Raw genomic sequence first — 16,873 nt, forward strand, 5'->3', positions numbered from 1 at the left:
TTTCACTGTCAAATAAAAAAGTGAAGTGAAAGCCCTCATATGGGCCTTACTGAAGCATGTTCGATGATTAAAGAGACAGAAGAAAGGGAAGAAGAAGAAAAGGATCAGAAGGTAAAATACACCTGTATGCCCTTCATGCTGATGCAGTGAAACCCAATTGTTGTTATAGGCTGTAAAGCCAGAGTGTTACGTGACTGATGACTGATAATCATGCACGTAAAAAAGTGGTAAACTCAGAAGAATTAGTGAAGTAATGGCAATTTGTTAGAGGGCAAACTATCCACCAAGGGACCAGTCTAACCCTGAAAGCCAGTGAAAAGCCTTCAGGTTGTTCAAAGGACTCTCTGAGCCATACAATGTTTTTGGGCCACGCGCGCAACTCCTGTGACTATCAGTAAGAGCTGTGTGTATAGATGCAGGGCATGAGATCCGTGTATCTCCCCAATCCAATCTGCTTAGCTCATCAACAGAATAAAAAGTTTTACTGCCATCAGCATGGCAGATGTAACAGTGGGGCAGTCAGGAATGCTATCGCCTGCTTTGCAGGGTGCATCATGAGCAAAATGTCAAGCTAAGTTCTGACTGCAAGGTCTTAGCTGCCGGTAACTGCATACAACAGAGCAGTGTAGCTCCAACTCCTGAAAATAAAGTACACAAGTGGAGACTTTTGACTGTGACCCCCCCAAGGACACACATCCTTACTCTGGGTGTCAGGTTGTTTTCCTGCATGCAAAGAAAAAGATTCACCACCCCAGCAAAGCAAGCACACAGCTGTCTGGCCCCAGTCCTGGCAAGGGTTTTGCCTAGGCAACTAAACAACTGGCAGGACACAACTGCCAGAGCAGCCCGAAGGGTGCTGACTCAGCACCTAAGTATCTGCCACTCTCTGACTCACGGCCCTCGCTTTCCCAAATAAATGGAAAAAGGCTGATAGCCACTTTCCACCACTTTAAACTGCCCGTTGCCAGGGGTTTGTTTCAGGATCTGCATTTGAACCAGCATCAACCCCAGGCTGAGTCTAACTGCATGCATAAAGAAATTTTAATCAGCATACTTGCAGCTGTCAGTGGTGGCTGATCTTTCCTGCCCTGTTTTTGATCAAAATGCCTTTTTTCCCTTGCTCTCACTCCACCGACTCGTTTGCAGGAGTCTGAAGTGCACACTAATTCAAATAAGGAGCTCCCTCTAACTGCATGTTGAGAACTGATAATCAATGTCATCTTTAATTTTTCTTACATGGCTATCCCCTTTAATGGAGTGTGCTGCAGTAACTGAGAATAAATCTGCTTTGGGTTAAGCTAGAGATTGTTATTTATTTTTCTTTCAGATCAGAGATTAATATTGCTGTATGACCATTGGCACTAACCTCTTTTTCCATAGCAACACTAAAGAGAACATAAACTATGAGTCATAATTTCTCTCTGGAGGACTTTTTTGTAATTATGATCATTCCACAGTTCCTAAAATATATTAGCTGATATATAGCTCTGGTATAACAGCTTTGATTTTCCTTCGTTTGAACACACAGGCAGAAAGAAGAAACTTCCATTATTTTCTCTTTCTCAGGCTGAGCTAAACACTACACAAAGTACTATACATTCATTATTCATTATAACCGTGTGGCTCCTAAAAACTCCACAGCAATGTTTTCCTTATAAAGGTGGAACAGGTTTTGTTGTTTTCAATAACCTTAAATAATACTGACCTTCTAAAAGAAAACTCCTGTCCTTTCCAGCATGGTTAGTAAATTGGGGTCTGACAGCTGGAACTGATCCAAACTAGAAACTGTATTATATGGGGTGGTGGCAAAGTTGCAAACTAGCATTGCTCCTCTGCCAGTCAATAGCTTTAAACTCTCCAGCATTTCCTCTCCCACAGAACACAGCTGCAATGTACAGCCCACATTCAGTAATAATCGTGATTCTTTTTACTCCTTTCAGTGAAAACCTGGCCTTGGAACAATTTACCCATACATCTCCTTGGATTATCTCAACAGATGATCACACCAGATCATCACAAGAGATTGTAAGACTTTTTTTGTGTGTGGCTGTCCCCTACATCTCCCTTACAACATAGTCTGCTGCATGCTGGTATGAAGTGCTCAGAAAACCCATAGTGTCTGTTGCAGGAGCAGAATTAGGAAAAAATGATTAGCAAAACCAAGGACACCCACATTCAGCCAACATTCATAATTCAAAATGGAGAGGCAGAACACGCTTGTGTCTCACTGCTCTGCAATGAAATCCCTACAGCTAAACCAAACCCAGCCTGCACCAAGACAAAGGATGCATGGTTTGCTCTTGCCTTGCCAGAACAAAGCAGCACACACAGGTTCAGGCTTGTGCCCGCACAGAGCTGAAGACCAGAACACCAACTAACATCGTATCAATCACCCTACAGACTTGCGTACTCCTCCCTAAAGGTTTGGAGAGAATCCCTAAACCTTCAAATTCCTGAACACAGGTCACTGTAATGTCCTATGTCATTAACTTCAGCAAGGAGAGTACGCTCTGTCTTCTTTACTCCCTCCCATCAGGCTCAAGCTGTGTAGAAGTGCAGGTGATGTGAACTGTGCTGGATACTGAAAATGTGCGAGATTGTGCTAAGAACAGATAGCACACAGGGGATGTCTACACTGCACACCATGTACACATACCTCATTTAGATCAAGTACTAGGCACAGCCTAACTACAGAAATACAACACTCCATTCAAGCAAATTTATCTTATTTCTCAGCTGCTTAGCTCCTGATGTCCTATGCTATCCATTTAAAGTGAGCTTCAGCATCTTTTCAGTACACTGCCAACTACAGTTATATATGCCCTTATATTGCTTGTTCCTTCCGACATGCCTGTAGGCAAATGAGCCCCGTGAGGGTGACAACATGAGCTGCATTAACCAGCCGCCTGGTCCCTGAATCATTACAACTCAACACAGCGCTGTGAGAGACATGGAAAAAGGGACAGTGAGAACATCTGACTGGCAGTAAACAAATTATGAACACACAGAAGTTGTCTGCATTTGCACAGTCAATTGTCACTTCTGCACTATCACAGTGAAAGCTATATGCACTGCAACCTCTTTTAAATTAGCCTTCCTTCATTTTCCTACAAGGTTTACCATTTTACTGTTGACAATTACTGGAGAGCGAAAGTCAGGAGCAGGTTATTACTGAAAATATTAAGAGGTGATATGTAAAACCTGTGTAAATAGGTCCTACATCAGTTTGAGAAGAAGGGGTTTTCTGTTTGCGTGTCCAGGTTTAAGCTCTTTAGAATGGCTGCATCCTCTGCATGCCACTGCATACCTCTTCAAATAAAAGACAAGCCTGCAGTACATGGAAGTATGCAGTGCTGGTTTAGGTTTAACAGCATGGAGATCCCAATTAAATCAAGATCATCTTATGCAGTAGCTCTAAAACGCTATGTATGACATATATATGTAATATACATGACATCCATTATCAAATAAGGTGAGAAGCTGGAAAGTTTTTATGGATTTTGGAATTGTTTTAAATTATTTCACTAAGAAGGAAATAGACCGCCAGGATCCTAAAAAGCTAATCCTAAAAATCATCCATCAGATTGTTTTTTTAAATCAGTTTCCATTACTTCTTAACGACACAATAGCTGGCATTCAGCTGGGAGTAAAGGGAGGGATTAAGACAGGGAGAAGTGTGTGGCAAGAGAAAACAAATAGGAAAATGTGGGTAAGAAACGGAATGGTGGGATGTGCATGAGAGAGGGAGCATGCGAGGGAAGGAGTTGGTGGGAAGGGTGGGGAACGGAGAGGAAGGAGCTGAAAGGCTACAGAGAAACACTGGCAGAGCGCCCAGAACAGAGGCAAAGACCTCAAAGCAAAGGATGGGACAGAACCAAGAGGCATCAACAAAACAGGGAAATCAGAAAAAAACAGAGTCAATAAGGTCTAGGGTTCAAAAGGATGGAAATGAGCGTAGGGAATCAGGAAAGACTGTGGGACAGCTTCCATGTAAGAGACAGCAACAGTGAGGAAAAGGCACAATATTTACTTTATCATCTCCCTACCTGCCAATCTGTATTGCAGAGGCAGTGCACAGGATTTAGGTTTAGAAGTGATTTTTGTTGTGCAATGTGGTCAACACTTTTTGTTTTGCTTGGATTTCTTTGTTTGTTTTGAGGGAGCAAAGTTAGTCAGAAATAGGCAAAAGCAACACCTTGTTCACAAACATCAAACCAGCTCAGCCTGAGCCTGCAGATGCCCATGCTGGAAACAGCCCCTTCCCAGCTCTGCAGCGCTTATGAGGAAAATAATTCTGGACTGAATCCTGCTCGTCAGTGTATGTTCATGCCACATCATACATCTGCCATGCCTACTTGTTTCCAAAAAGGCTTGGGGGGAAAGGGGTTAGGGGGAGAAAAGGATAGACGCTGCTAACAGCAGGAGGGGGTCTCCTCCTGTCCAGACATTTAGCTAATCCCCCATTGAGTATGGACCACCTGTGGACAAGGCACAGTCAGGATCTGCTAGAAGCACTGAGGAATGCACCTCCAACAGCTGGATTTCACTGCCAGATCACTGAATCCTAACAGTTTGCTGAAACGGAGCCAGCGGGATTTCTTTGCTATTGCAAACAGGTTTTGGGGAAAGCAAACCCAGCCCTCCTCCTCCACCGGGCCTCACCCCCTTGCTCTGCCAAGAAGTCTGCTATATTAAGATATGAGGCAGCCATGCTGGCTGGGCCACTTCTCCTTCGTGCTTGGCCTCCTGTGGGAGTTGCTCCATTCTCACATATCTGCTGAGAAACAGCTTGTTCTTTCTGGCTTTCCTCAGTCTCTTTTTTTAGTGGTGCCTTTCTGCCAGTTTGCACAGTAGAGGCCAGGTTCTGCTCTGATGCTGGCACGAACCTGCCTGAGTCCCGTTCTTATCATGCGGCCCTCCGATCAGGAGCAGCTTTCTCCTGCTCCACTCCTAACATCTCCTAGGTTGCTTCCTGGCGTTTTCTTGTACTTTTCCAGAAGTTCTGCAGTTCACCATATAACTCTCTCAGAAAATGAAAGGCTCTATTGTGAATTCCTTTTAATGTCTCACAGGATGCAGGTTAATGAATACAGCATTTTTCCTACCTGCCATACTTGGATCATTTTCTACGCAGAAGAGGGAAACATAGGGACAAAATGATGAAGAGCTTTGGAGGCAATGGAAGGAAAACCTGCATTAGGGCTCTCCAAAAGGAAAGTGCCTCCTTACTTGTCTGCTGCTGTCAAATTTCAGTGCTTGAAGAGAAGGTCTCCTTCTATAGAAGAGAGGAAGGGGGATACGTATTGAGAGACAAAAATGACAGTGGAAACTCAGGAGTTGTATCACTTCTTTGCCACACAACTCTTCAGTGGCATATATGTATCTCATACACGTGGACATATACACGCATGCACATTATACATGTGAGACATGTATCTATATGCACACTCATATATACATCCTTACTATTTAGTACAAGGATTAATGTGCTAAATCCTAAAAAAAATATTTGGCATCCAAGTCCCATTAATTTTGAAGACATCTGCACACCTATAACTCATTCTATAAACTAGTAAAGACAAAGTTCCTCAAAAGTTTTCCTCCTGACATTTCTTACAGTGCCTACGCTATCACGGTATTCATCATCCATCTTGGAAAACTAAACAAATTCAGCCAGTCATCTTTCGCACAATGTGACAGTAGTCAAAACCTATGCACGCAGTGGGAGACTAACAAAATCCAAATGCGTTTAGAGAAAATTAGGAACAAGAGAACGTGACTTTGTGGTTCTTGATCACATACGAGAGTTAGTCAAGCTGCAGCTCCTATAGGAGTAACTTCATATTGCAGAGAATGTTCCGCTTTATAAGGATTTCACAAAATCACTTTGCAAGTCTCTCACACACAGTTTTGCGCAATATTTTTCAGGCAGAGGCAATGTTCACATTGAGACAGATGCAAGCTCGCTCTGCCCATGCTTCAAGCCAACTGGAAGACATGTTAAATGTCAGATGTTACCCCAAGCTAATATGCCACGTCTCTTATTAGCTCAAATGGGGCACTGCACTAACTGCATCCATATGATGCCTGGTCAGCTCAAAATGCAGACAGGGTGAGATCATCTCTGCCTGTCCAATACTGTTAGGCAATGCAGCCAGAGAGTTTTGCCTGCATGAACAATGCCGTTGCAGGGAGTATTACTCCACTGTTGCTCTGTTAATGACTAACCTACCCCAAGTAATAGAACAAAATAGATCTTCAGGCTCTAATTTTTAAAAAAAATACATCTGGTAAATGTTTTAGCTATAGTAAGTTCTGAAGTTGGAGAAAAAAATGCCTACTCAGAACTCATCCGATTGCTTGTTCTGGCAGAAAGCATGGCAAAAATTCCTCGCTGATGCCATCCTACTGGAGCAATCTGAAAGAGTATTTTGGCTATATTTATTTAAACATCACACTAGAACAGTGCTTGATGTCTGCTCCCATTTTCTTTGTACAAGGTTCCAATATGAGAATAAAGAAGGGAGCAGCTAAACTCTGCAGGGGTTTCCTCTGGGGAAAGTGACAGGAAATGCCGCCTGTGGACTCAGCAGCAAGGCATGTGCCTGCCCCTCCATGACACAGGGGCCCATCCACTGGGGCCCTGGGCAAAGCCCACAGTCAGATTTGTCGCCAGCAACAGTCCTCCTGCCAGGGCTCCACCATCTGGATGACCACAGGGACTTGAAGTGGAAGAAGTGGCAAGATGCTTTCCTGACATTCCTGAGATCCAAGGAATTCAAGAAGCTTACACAGAATAATTACTTTGTGTAGGTAAGGCCAAGGCTTTAGCCTACTTCCATATCCCCACTGTGAAGGACATATTTTATTCTTTACGATTATATATTATTCATTGAGTTCTGCCATTTTTATCCCAATATTATTTTCACTCAACAATGCAGCTGGCCAAATACTGCAAAAAAAAGCATTAGCTAAAAAAGTTATCAGGAAATAGGGTTTCCTCTTCTCCACCTAATGCATTCCAGCAAGTTCCAGCTACATTGCTTCCTCCCAGCATTTAACTTGACAAAGCATGTGGTGAGCCTGGCAAGAACCTGAAGACCTCAAATGTTTATGATTAGCAGCATTATCAGCTGTTATTGTTCTTATATCAATAGTTAAAGCTTGCCCTTAGTAAGAAATGGCTCTTTTCCTGACTACTAGAATTTTCCTTTGTACAATAATCCTCTTTTACATAGCATCATGATATTTTCAGATTTTCATGTTCAGCTTTGAGCGCTACATGAATACTGCTTGGTGAGAAAAAGCCTGCTACATTTAATATATATTATAGTTTCATTCTTAACTGGATTTAGTACAGTGATCATTTGTTGTTGTCCCTTTCCCAAATTGCATTGCCATGGCTGCTGCCTTCTAAGTTTCTTGCTTGTTTTCCATCCATATTTCACTACCATTACCACCATGATTTGCATTATCAGATTGTTTTTCACCAGGCTTCTACTAATCCATGTTAAACTTTGCAACCACCTAATTTTACTTTTCTTTTTCTGGTGGTGGTGATGGGGGAGGTGGGGTCCTGACATCCATCAGCAGTGGCATCCTGGCGTAATTCATTGCACCATCCATTTATTTACATTTATCCCAACCATAGAGTAAGTCTTCATGTAGCTACTTGCCTTCAAATCTGACTGAGCTTGTACACAATGTACTCAAAAGTGGCATTTTCAGAAACGAAATCATCAATGGTTAAACTGAGTGAGAGGTGAGTATGGGGAGCTTAATTCTACTCTTGTATATGTGGATGCAGTTTTGAAATGAATGCACTGAAGCCAGTGGAGCTGCGTAAGCTCCATCTAGGCTGTCTAGCAGAAAAGATGATTGTGGACCAGAGTCCCTTGCACAGCTAAGCTGGGATTGCAGAATTCTTGTTCATAGGAATACAAAAGCCCTATCTGAGCTTCTTCAAAAGACAGCCTCTCTACTACCTTCAGGATTAAAAGCCTGACCTAAGAGCCAGTTGATGGATTCAAATGAACTCCAGCATGCTTTGCATTTGGTTAAAACCAAGATCCCACTCTTTGCTATAACTTCCCCAAATACTTTCGCTATGTAAACTAGCTTTTAAGAGAACTTTCTCTGTACAGAGATTGAATATACATCTGCAAGACATTTCTTTGGATTCAAGGTAAAGTACCTAGACACTGTTCTGAGGAGTATGATACACAATATCTTAATTCTCACTCAAACAGTTCCTGTTTATCTTCATGGAGGACTAACTCAAATATTAGCTTTTGGATTTGATAAGGGACACATTAAACAAACGCTGATGCCTGTATCATAAAAAAGCTGGTGCTCAGCCAGATAAGTGGAGTACTGCCTACAAGTTAAGTATTGGTATATTCAGGCTTTGCTTGCAGTTGAATTTTCTTCTATAGCCTGTGTTTTTTTCCGTAGTGCATAAGCATATCTAATAGAGTAGCTTACAGGGAGATTTCAGTCACCCCCTAGTACATGACAAATGAGGCATTTCTTATGCCAGCTCAGCTGCATGCAGTACTCCTCTCCTTCCCAAGAACTCCAGTAACAATTTTGGGTCTGAGACACCATTTTGTCACTCCATTATCATGCTGTGATGAAAGAAAACAACACTTTAATTGTTTTCTACCCATGAGATAATGAATTACTCCTCTCTCTAAAATAGAGAAGCAGCAGAAGAAGGAACATGAATACTCATTTCCTTTTCCAGTCAACAATTAAAACACTTGTCAAAAATGTGACAATCAGTAAAATAAATGTAAAATTTGGTAATAGCTTGACACTTTCAATATTGCAAAAAACTCTCAAATAATCAGCCTTACTAAAGCTGAATGGTTCCTTGAAATTAATGGTGCTTCCTGTGGACTACGCTGCTTCTCGGCATGAATTAGACAAGCAAAAAATCCCAGTGCTTTACAAAGAGATTTTGAAGTAGATCTACAATAACTCCGAAAAAGATGCTTCTGATTTAAAAAAACAAAATAACAACAAAACAAAACAAAAAACACAAAAAATACCCAACAAAGCAACCAAAAAAATAAAACAGAAAAAGAGGGGTAAGAAAAGGTCACACTTAACAGAAAACAATGAAAGTTTCCACAGGCATTTACCAACTTCCTTACCCTGCACCATGCAAATGTTTAAATGCACTCTTATTAGATCATCCAACAGTGAGTGAATATTTCACCCCTTGAAGATGACTTACACATCTTCTCAGACACAGCTGTGTTTTACCTCGATATTTTCTGAAACCACAACCTAGGGTATATATACCAGAATTTGCCACTGAAATGTGCCGCCTGAATGTAGTAACACTTTTGGAGCTCAGCTTACAAGCTCCTCTCCCCAGGACTCAGCGTTCCACTGATCACATCCTGAAGTAAAATGCTGAAAGGAGTTGTATCACTCACATTGGTCATAAATACCAACAGCTCTGTCACTCATTTAGAAGCTAATGTATTTTTCCATAAAAGTTGAGGAAAAAATACCAAACTTCAGCCTGTCCCTGAGGAAGAGTCCCCTTTCATCCCAATCCCACTTGTAATCGATTCCCTGCACAAGGGGGCTCTGAACCGTGACTGTGGCTCTCAGATACTACCACAATAAAGAGTAAATAGTGGAAACAACAGGTTTCCCCCCGAGAGGATTGCATCCAGGCACTTGCCTCACAGCGATAAGCGAGCATCCAAACAATCAGAGGCACGGACGGCATTGCTCTCAGAGTAGTTCCTGTGTTCCTCAGTCTCATGAGAGGTAAAGGAGAAGATTTCCCTCTCAAGGGCCACTGCTACGCACGCACGCACGCTTTCCTGCACCCTGGCTCACCCCTGGCCCTCACTGCTCAGCCTGCCCTGCTCTCCAAACAACTCAAACGAGAAAACGCCAGCATCGGGAACAGCACAGCTCACTTGTGCACAATTTGCCATAGGTTTAGAGCGCTCTCTAACCAGCCCCCAGGTTCAATAGCATTGGTTGTACGTGAACACTACCGTCTATGCAGGGAGCATTGCTGGAACAGGTCATTGCTGATGAGGGTCACCTCTCAGGGAAAAGCAGCACTCTATTTCAGAAAAACTAGCGCTAGCTTAGAGCCTAAGGTAGCGAGAAAGAAAGGATGAGTACTGTCTTTTCCTCAGGCAAGCAAGTATCCGTTAGAAAGCTATTTCCAAAGGTTTAGGATAGACTCTGATACCTGCCAGCTAAAATAAAGCCCTGAGCATCCTCAGCAGATCTTGTTCCACAAGTAGGTAAATAAGCTTCCCACAGCTGAAGCAGCACGACACCCAGCTTTTGGCTCCTGTCTAGCAGAATCACCCAAGAAGCAAGATTTATTTTGCTTACGGGTAAAGAAGGTCTGTTCCCACAGGAGAGCTTCACTTCCTGTTTTGGGAAAACTAAATAGGTTGATTATGTCTGCTACAGCCTCATAAATCCACGTCAGCTGCTGCCTCAGGGAGAGCCATTGCTCCTCTGGGTGATTTTTTTCCCACTTAGAGAAGATGAACAGCTGGTTACGTATTTCCCAGCTCTGGCAAAACACTTAACCATAGACTTATGCCACTGAAGGAGCAGGTTTCTGTCACTGAAACCACAGGAAAGCAGGAGGCAAAGCAGAAACAGCTTGTTTTCTTTTGCACCAGGTTTATCAGGTCAGAAGACAAAATGGTAGCCAGAGCAGGCTTCGGTAGTTGGCTTCCCAAATGGAGTTAGAAACAAACCAAAGAAGCCAAATTTTAAACCTGCTTTGAACATCAAAGTAATTATAATTTGCATGCACAGAAAAATAAACATACAAACTAAAAATTTGCTTAAGCCTAGATAAAACAGATTCTGCACTGAAGATTGAGGGCTGCTGCAGAGAGGGCGAGACTGTGCCTCACGACAGATGAGCTTCCCAAGCAGTTACACATGGCTCCAGTGCCAGGGCCACGGCACGCAGTCAGCATTGCTGCTCAGGATGAACAGCACCAACGGCTATGGTGCTCTGAACTTTAGACTACCCATGGCACAGCACAGCCAGTAACCCAATTCAGCTGCAGGGGCAGCCTGTATACCACCTGTGGGCAGGCAGCAGCAACCTCAGCAGTACAGTAAGTCGCTGGCTGTGCTCAGGCATCTGGATCCCACCTCATCCAATCCAACTTCTGACTCAGGGTTTTGTCTCCAGGGTCAGCCTGAGCCTAAGGGAAGCCAGGCTCAGCCCTCACAGTACAAATATACAGGCAAAAATATTAATCATCATGAGCAGGTTTAGTAAAACCAGGTCATTGCAAAGCTCCAGGAACTACATAGCTCTGAGGTTTTCTCTGACAACACATATAGCTCCACTGATACCAACAGAGATCCACCAGCTCACACCCACTGAAAATCAAGCGCAAAACACATTAGGATAACACTAGCATTTAATAACTAGGTGCTTATAAGAATTTTTTAAGACACGCAGTTTTGCACGCATATGGTAAGTTTCCAAGGAACATAAAGTTCTTTTATACCGGGGCAGAAGTATTATCGCAAGTTCTCAACAGTCTGTTTTTCCTTTCATAGCTGGACGTGTCAAACAGACCACAACCAGCAGATAAGAAATGCCTACAAAATCAAAGCACAGATTAGAGAGGCAGCAACAGCAGCTGAGAGAACCATCTACCACAGCTGTGAGACAGATCAAGGGAGCTGAGAAAAGCTAAGTGCAGTTTCAAACTTTTACACGACATTCAATCTATTACATAAATAAATAGGGCATTACAAGGCTGTGAAAACACTGATTTTCTTTCCTGCTTGTTAGCCACGGACTCTGTGACATCAGTTGTGGCTAGCGCTGCCGCTCATGATGCTGAAAGACACGAACGTAGAGCAAATATAAATTAGCCTCTTCCCTCAGCTTAGAGGGAAATTTTAATGTATCAGTGTTTGTGAGGATGTATACATCTGTTTTTCAGCACGCTGTCACAGCAATATTAAAACCTAGAACTATTAATATGGGAGTGCTCTGTGATTCAAAGACATGCCTGATGTGTAAATCTTTCCCTCCAATATATGCATTCCCTAGAACTGAACCAAGTACAACTACAGCAGAGTTTGCATATCCAGGAATGAATTTATATCATGCCGTGTCAATGTAAGGAATGCAATAAATGATGCACAGACAAGGCCTGCAATGTTTTCCAATGCTTTAGAGTTACAAGTCAGCTCTCATCAGGGGTACTGGCCAAATGCTTTGTGTAAGTGAAGCTATGCAATATGGAAGTGGTCCCTAGTAGAGAGACACAAAAAAAGATAATGAAATAATTAATTTCCCCAACTCAGACAACACAGGGCTCTAATCAGGCAGCCCATGCCCACACTGGTGAGTACCTGAAGTGGCATGATCTCTCACTGGATGAAGATCAGCATTTATGGGCACTCCGCGGGCTTCAGGCAAGCAAAAATCCTACATCTATGGGAATACTAAAACCAAGCATCTGCTCCCTGGGATCATGTGGGCAGATGAAAGCAGTACCAGCTAGGGGAACTTAATTCCTCTCAATAAAGTATTGCTTGTTAAACCAATTGATTTGTGTTTGCAAGTGAGGAAAATTAGCTTATTAGGTACCAGGTAGTTTGGTTTAATTTTCCTGAATTTCCAGATGGGAACTTCAACCAGTGTTTAACTAGCAATCCCTCTCAATTTGAGCTGGGTCCATGCAGCTGCATGCCAGCCAAATTCTGGCAGAGGCTTATCACATCTATTACAACGAGAATATCACCTGACAACCCATGTCCTGTTACACCAACTAATACAGAAGAATCTTATAGCATAACAGCCATTGAGATTTCTTAGTGGCTCCCCAGAAGGCAGGTCACAGAGCCTAGCTATTTTATCTTAGCTGTGTTATAGCTAGAGACAAGAGTATCCTGAATACACATGGCAGAAATCAGACTACGCAGTTTCTGATTTTAGTGTCAAAATGGATATGTAAATAAAAAAACACCCTTAAAGACCATCTTCCTCTCTTCTTCATTGTGGTAGTCCTTCAATCTATAACAATCCTACCATCTGAAATTCAACATTTCCAAAATGCATCTTTTTTTTTGCTATGAGAAGTGTGATTCAAAAGTGTCAGGTGAATGCAACTGTGTCCCTGATGTCAAAACAGGAACAGAATCTAAGAGTAAACAAATAAAATTTACATGTCATTTGTCCTTCCCTGCAAAAGAGTGGTACGATGCCCTGAGGTCCATAGTGTGCCTTGCAGCATAGCTTTTGAAACACTGCATTTTCAAGGACTGTATTTTTCCCCACTCACAAAAAGCCAAATAAAATGGGTTGGAATGAAATTGCCAAACGTAACAAAAACTTGCAGAGCCATTGTTGGAGCTTCAAACATTCACCCCATTTCCTGCTCCATCTCAATGTGGCTGAAGACACATTTATGCTGCAACGATGAAACTACTACAATGCACACACAGTACAAAAGCTAAGAAAAACATCCAGGGTGTTATTAAATGTCAGTAGAAAATCTTACAGCACTTAAAGTATCCAGTTATTTTTACCTGGGTTTCTGGTGATTAACAAGCTGTGAATGTCAGATCCATCTAACTCACCCTGAAAGTACAGTACAGGGAACCGAGGAACAGGTCCTTAGCACCACTTACTGAAACAATTCAAAAGTAAGAATTATTATTGCTAGTTCACTATTGCACTTCAATTCCACTGAAAATCTGCCCTCTGATAGTACAAAGGTGAGTCAAGTGCCTCAGGAGATGAAACAACTAGCATTACTCTCCAGCTTAGTTTGTATTATGCTTTGCAAGATGATACTATTAGAAATCAACATTCTTTGTGTTCCTGACATACGCAGGTGCTTTTAATTCATAGCTCTGCCTTCTCCCCATGAAAGAGTTGGAAGGTTATGAATATCAATTAAGATAAGAATATGGTGCAAAATGTTTAACATGCCTCACTACATACTATCAACGGACCACATGCCTGCACAGTGAAGCACCAGGCCAAAGCGGGAGACAGCATCTGTTTCAGAAAAAAGCATGTAGTCGGGAATTACCTTTCAGTGGCAAATATTTAACCAGATGGGAATGTTATTTATACGTGATGCTTCCTGTTAGTGGCGACTAACATTCATGGTATGAAATCTCTTCTTATTACAGCATTAGATTTATACCATGTTTTTAATAATTAGTAGCACTGTTCTTTTTTTTTTTTCCTTCCCCAGCCCGTAATTTCAAGTTGTCTATGCAAAAACCAGTGGACTATTATGGTCTGGTGACCTGCTTAGCATGAACCAAGCAAGCAGCCAGTAGATAAGTAAGGGGAAGAGGGGCAAGTCGTGGGGACTGGAATGTGTCACTGTTATGATTCACCACTAATTTATGTGGGATGCTGTAAAGTACTGGCAAAATCCAAGGACACATTGAAGTTCACCCTCTGCATTTTCTCTTCTGCTTATAGGTGGGGCTCAGTTCACAGGATTTCCCCTTCCTCTGCCATTACAGATCTTCAAGGTCACTTGCCCAACCGGGACCGCGGGTTAGAAACTCTCTGAGAAAACCCAGGTTTTGCTCCAGCGAAGGGCAGGTCGGTGCTACGCCCTCAGGACAGCAATCTTTTGGACCTGCAAAATCTGGAGTGAGTCAAGACATGTTCACGTGAAGGCCATACCTTTCTTCCACATTACAGTTGAGTACGTGCATCTTTTCTGAGGACAACATTTACTGCGTGTCTGGTAGCACAGTGCAGCCATTTTGCAGGCAAACGGCGCCCAGCTCCCGCAGCTGGAAAAGCCCGGCCTGACCCCCAAGAGCTGCCTCCTCGCCCCGCTCCAGCACGGCCTGCAGCCTCGCCTGCTCCTCTGCGAGAACCCCAGCCCTGCTCCGACACGAGCTCCCTACACTGCAGCGTCAAGGCCACCCGCGGCGTGCGGGCCACGGGCGTTCCCGGGCTGCCTTTCCACGGAGGAAACCGGGGTCCGAGAACCCGGCGCGCCGAAGCCTGCACCCTCCGCGCCCCCCGCCGGCGGCGGCTCTCCCGCTGCCTGCTGACCTGGGCACAGCCCACCAGTCACGGCCCCGAGCCGGGCGGGCCGGGGGGCGGTGGAAACCCCACGGGCACAACCCGCCTGCCGCCACCGCGGGGCCGCGCCCGCCACCGCGGCTCTGCGGCGCCCCCTGGCGGCTTGCGCGGAAGGGGCCGCGCCCGCTCGCCCCGCGGGCCGACTACAACGGGCGGCCTTCAGGCGGGGGCGCCTCCCGCCCTCCCTCTGGCCGTGAGGGGGGCGTAGCGCCTCTCCGGGGAGCCGGTTTATCTGGCGAGGTGTTCTCCTCCAGCCTCCTCCGGCCCCGGGGATCGGGGGCTCCCGCTGAGGCCGGGCGGGTGCACCCTCCATCGCCCCGCGGCAATGGGAGCACAACCATGTCTCCTCTGCACCCTCAGGCTGCTCGCTGCCATCGCCCAAGCCCTCTGACGAAGGTCATCCCGCAGGCTGGAATGAACCCCAGAGGAGACAGGGCAGAAAGCCCCCACCCCCCCATTTTCTTCCTCAGGTCTCTCTGTGTCTCTGCAGACTGCAGGCTGGCAGGGGCAAAGGCCCATCTTACCATGTGGGGCACCAGCAGCACAAAGGGCAGAAAACAACCAGCACTCTGGCAGCGGTTCTCCCGTGGCTTTCCATCCGTGTTCCCCTCATTAAATCGCCTTTTAATACAGCCCTGCTGAGACAGCAGCTTTCAGAGGTGGTGCATTTTCTGGCTGCGTTTCAAGTCCTGGTTGAAAGCAATTAAAACGGCTAGCGTGGTGCTGAGCTCCCAAGGTCCCAGGCCTTATTTACTAGGTCGAGGCGGGCAGGGTAATGCAAGAGCGTGTCCAGTCAACGTGATAGTGCCTTGGGTTTGTGTAAAGGCAGCCTGGTCAGGACGTGGTACAGGGTAACACCGAAGGAACCAAGAGAAATGGACTCACCTAAGACGCCGGCTAACCTGAGAACATGTTCTGTCTTCGCCTTGGTCATCCAAATCCCACAGGACTCAGAGGAAGAGAAATGTAGAAAGGAAAATCCCCTGCGCCCATTACTTCCACCTCAGCCTGTCCATCAAGTCTGTCCCTGGCTTAATGGGATCAGATAGTAGGACAGCACAAAACTTGCATGAACATCCATGCTCATCTTGTGCTCCCCCTCTTATTAAAAAGGGAGTAATGATACATATTTCGCCTTCAGCAAGGCTTCCTTTGCAGATATAATCTAAAAAAAAAAAAAAAAAAGACGGAAATATGACCTGGAGTGCAGAAGATACTCTGTCCTCAGAGAGCAGTATCAGTGCTTCACTGTCAAATTGAAAGGATACTTTCCATGATGATCTGTCTTGGGTGACTTGAATACTTTCATAAATAATTTGGATGATGGAAAAGAACATGCTTACTAATTCTGCAGATGACAAAAGCTTCAAGGAAGTTTGAAGACAGAGCTAGAATGAGCATGATCTTGGCAAATCAGAAGAACAAACAGTCTTAAAAATGTAAGTCTTGAAAATGTAACCCAGCTTGTAATGTAGTGAAGGAAATGCAGTGGCCTACACTTAGTCAGAATAAGCACTTGTGTGAAAGAGGGAGGGACAACACAGTGGTGCAGGAACGCTTCTGGGATGTTTGTAAGGACTTATAGAATGCATATAAGTCAAAGCGATGCTGCTGCAAATAGACATACATCATAAAATGCAGTATCTATAAGTAATCCCCATTGAGTAACAATAACAGCAAGCCCAGCAGTCCTCAAACCTCTGCTGAAGTACCACATTTAGAAAACTACAGGCTAATTGGAGAGAGCCAAGTGTCAAAGGAACAGAAAGTACA

General features: G+C 44.2%; 1 long non-coding RNA gene across 1 annotated transcript in view; it reads right to left on the reverse strand.

The window, feature by feature from the left end:
• The window catches only part of LOC142057105 (uncharacterized), a 39,794-nt gene extending 23,250 nt beyond the window's left edge, over positions 1-16,544 (reverse strand). The window contains exon 1 of the long non-coding RNA XR_012660541.1: positions 15,625-16,544. This is a non-coding gene — a long non-coding RNA (uncharacterized LOC142057105). The remainder of the gene's footprint in view (positions 1-15,624) is intronic.
• Between the last annotated feature and the right edge of the window lie 329 nt (positions 16,545-16,873).

The sequence above is a fragment of the Phalacrocorax aristotelis genome, chromosome 5, assembly GCF_949628215.1.
Source record: "Phalacrocorax aristotelis chromosome 5, bGulAri2.1, whole genome shotgun sequence".
In the NCBI taxonomy this organism is placed as follows: Eukaryota; Metazoa; Chordata; class Aves; order Suliformes; family Phalacrocoracidae; genus Phalacrocorax; species Phalacrocorax aristotelis.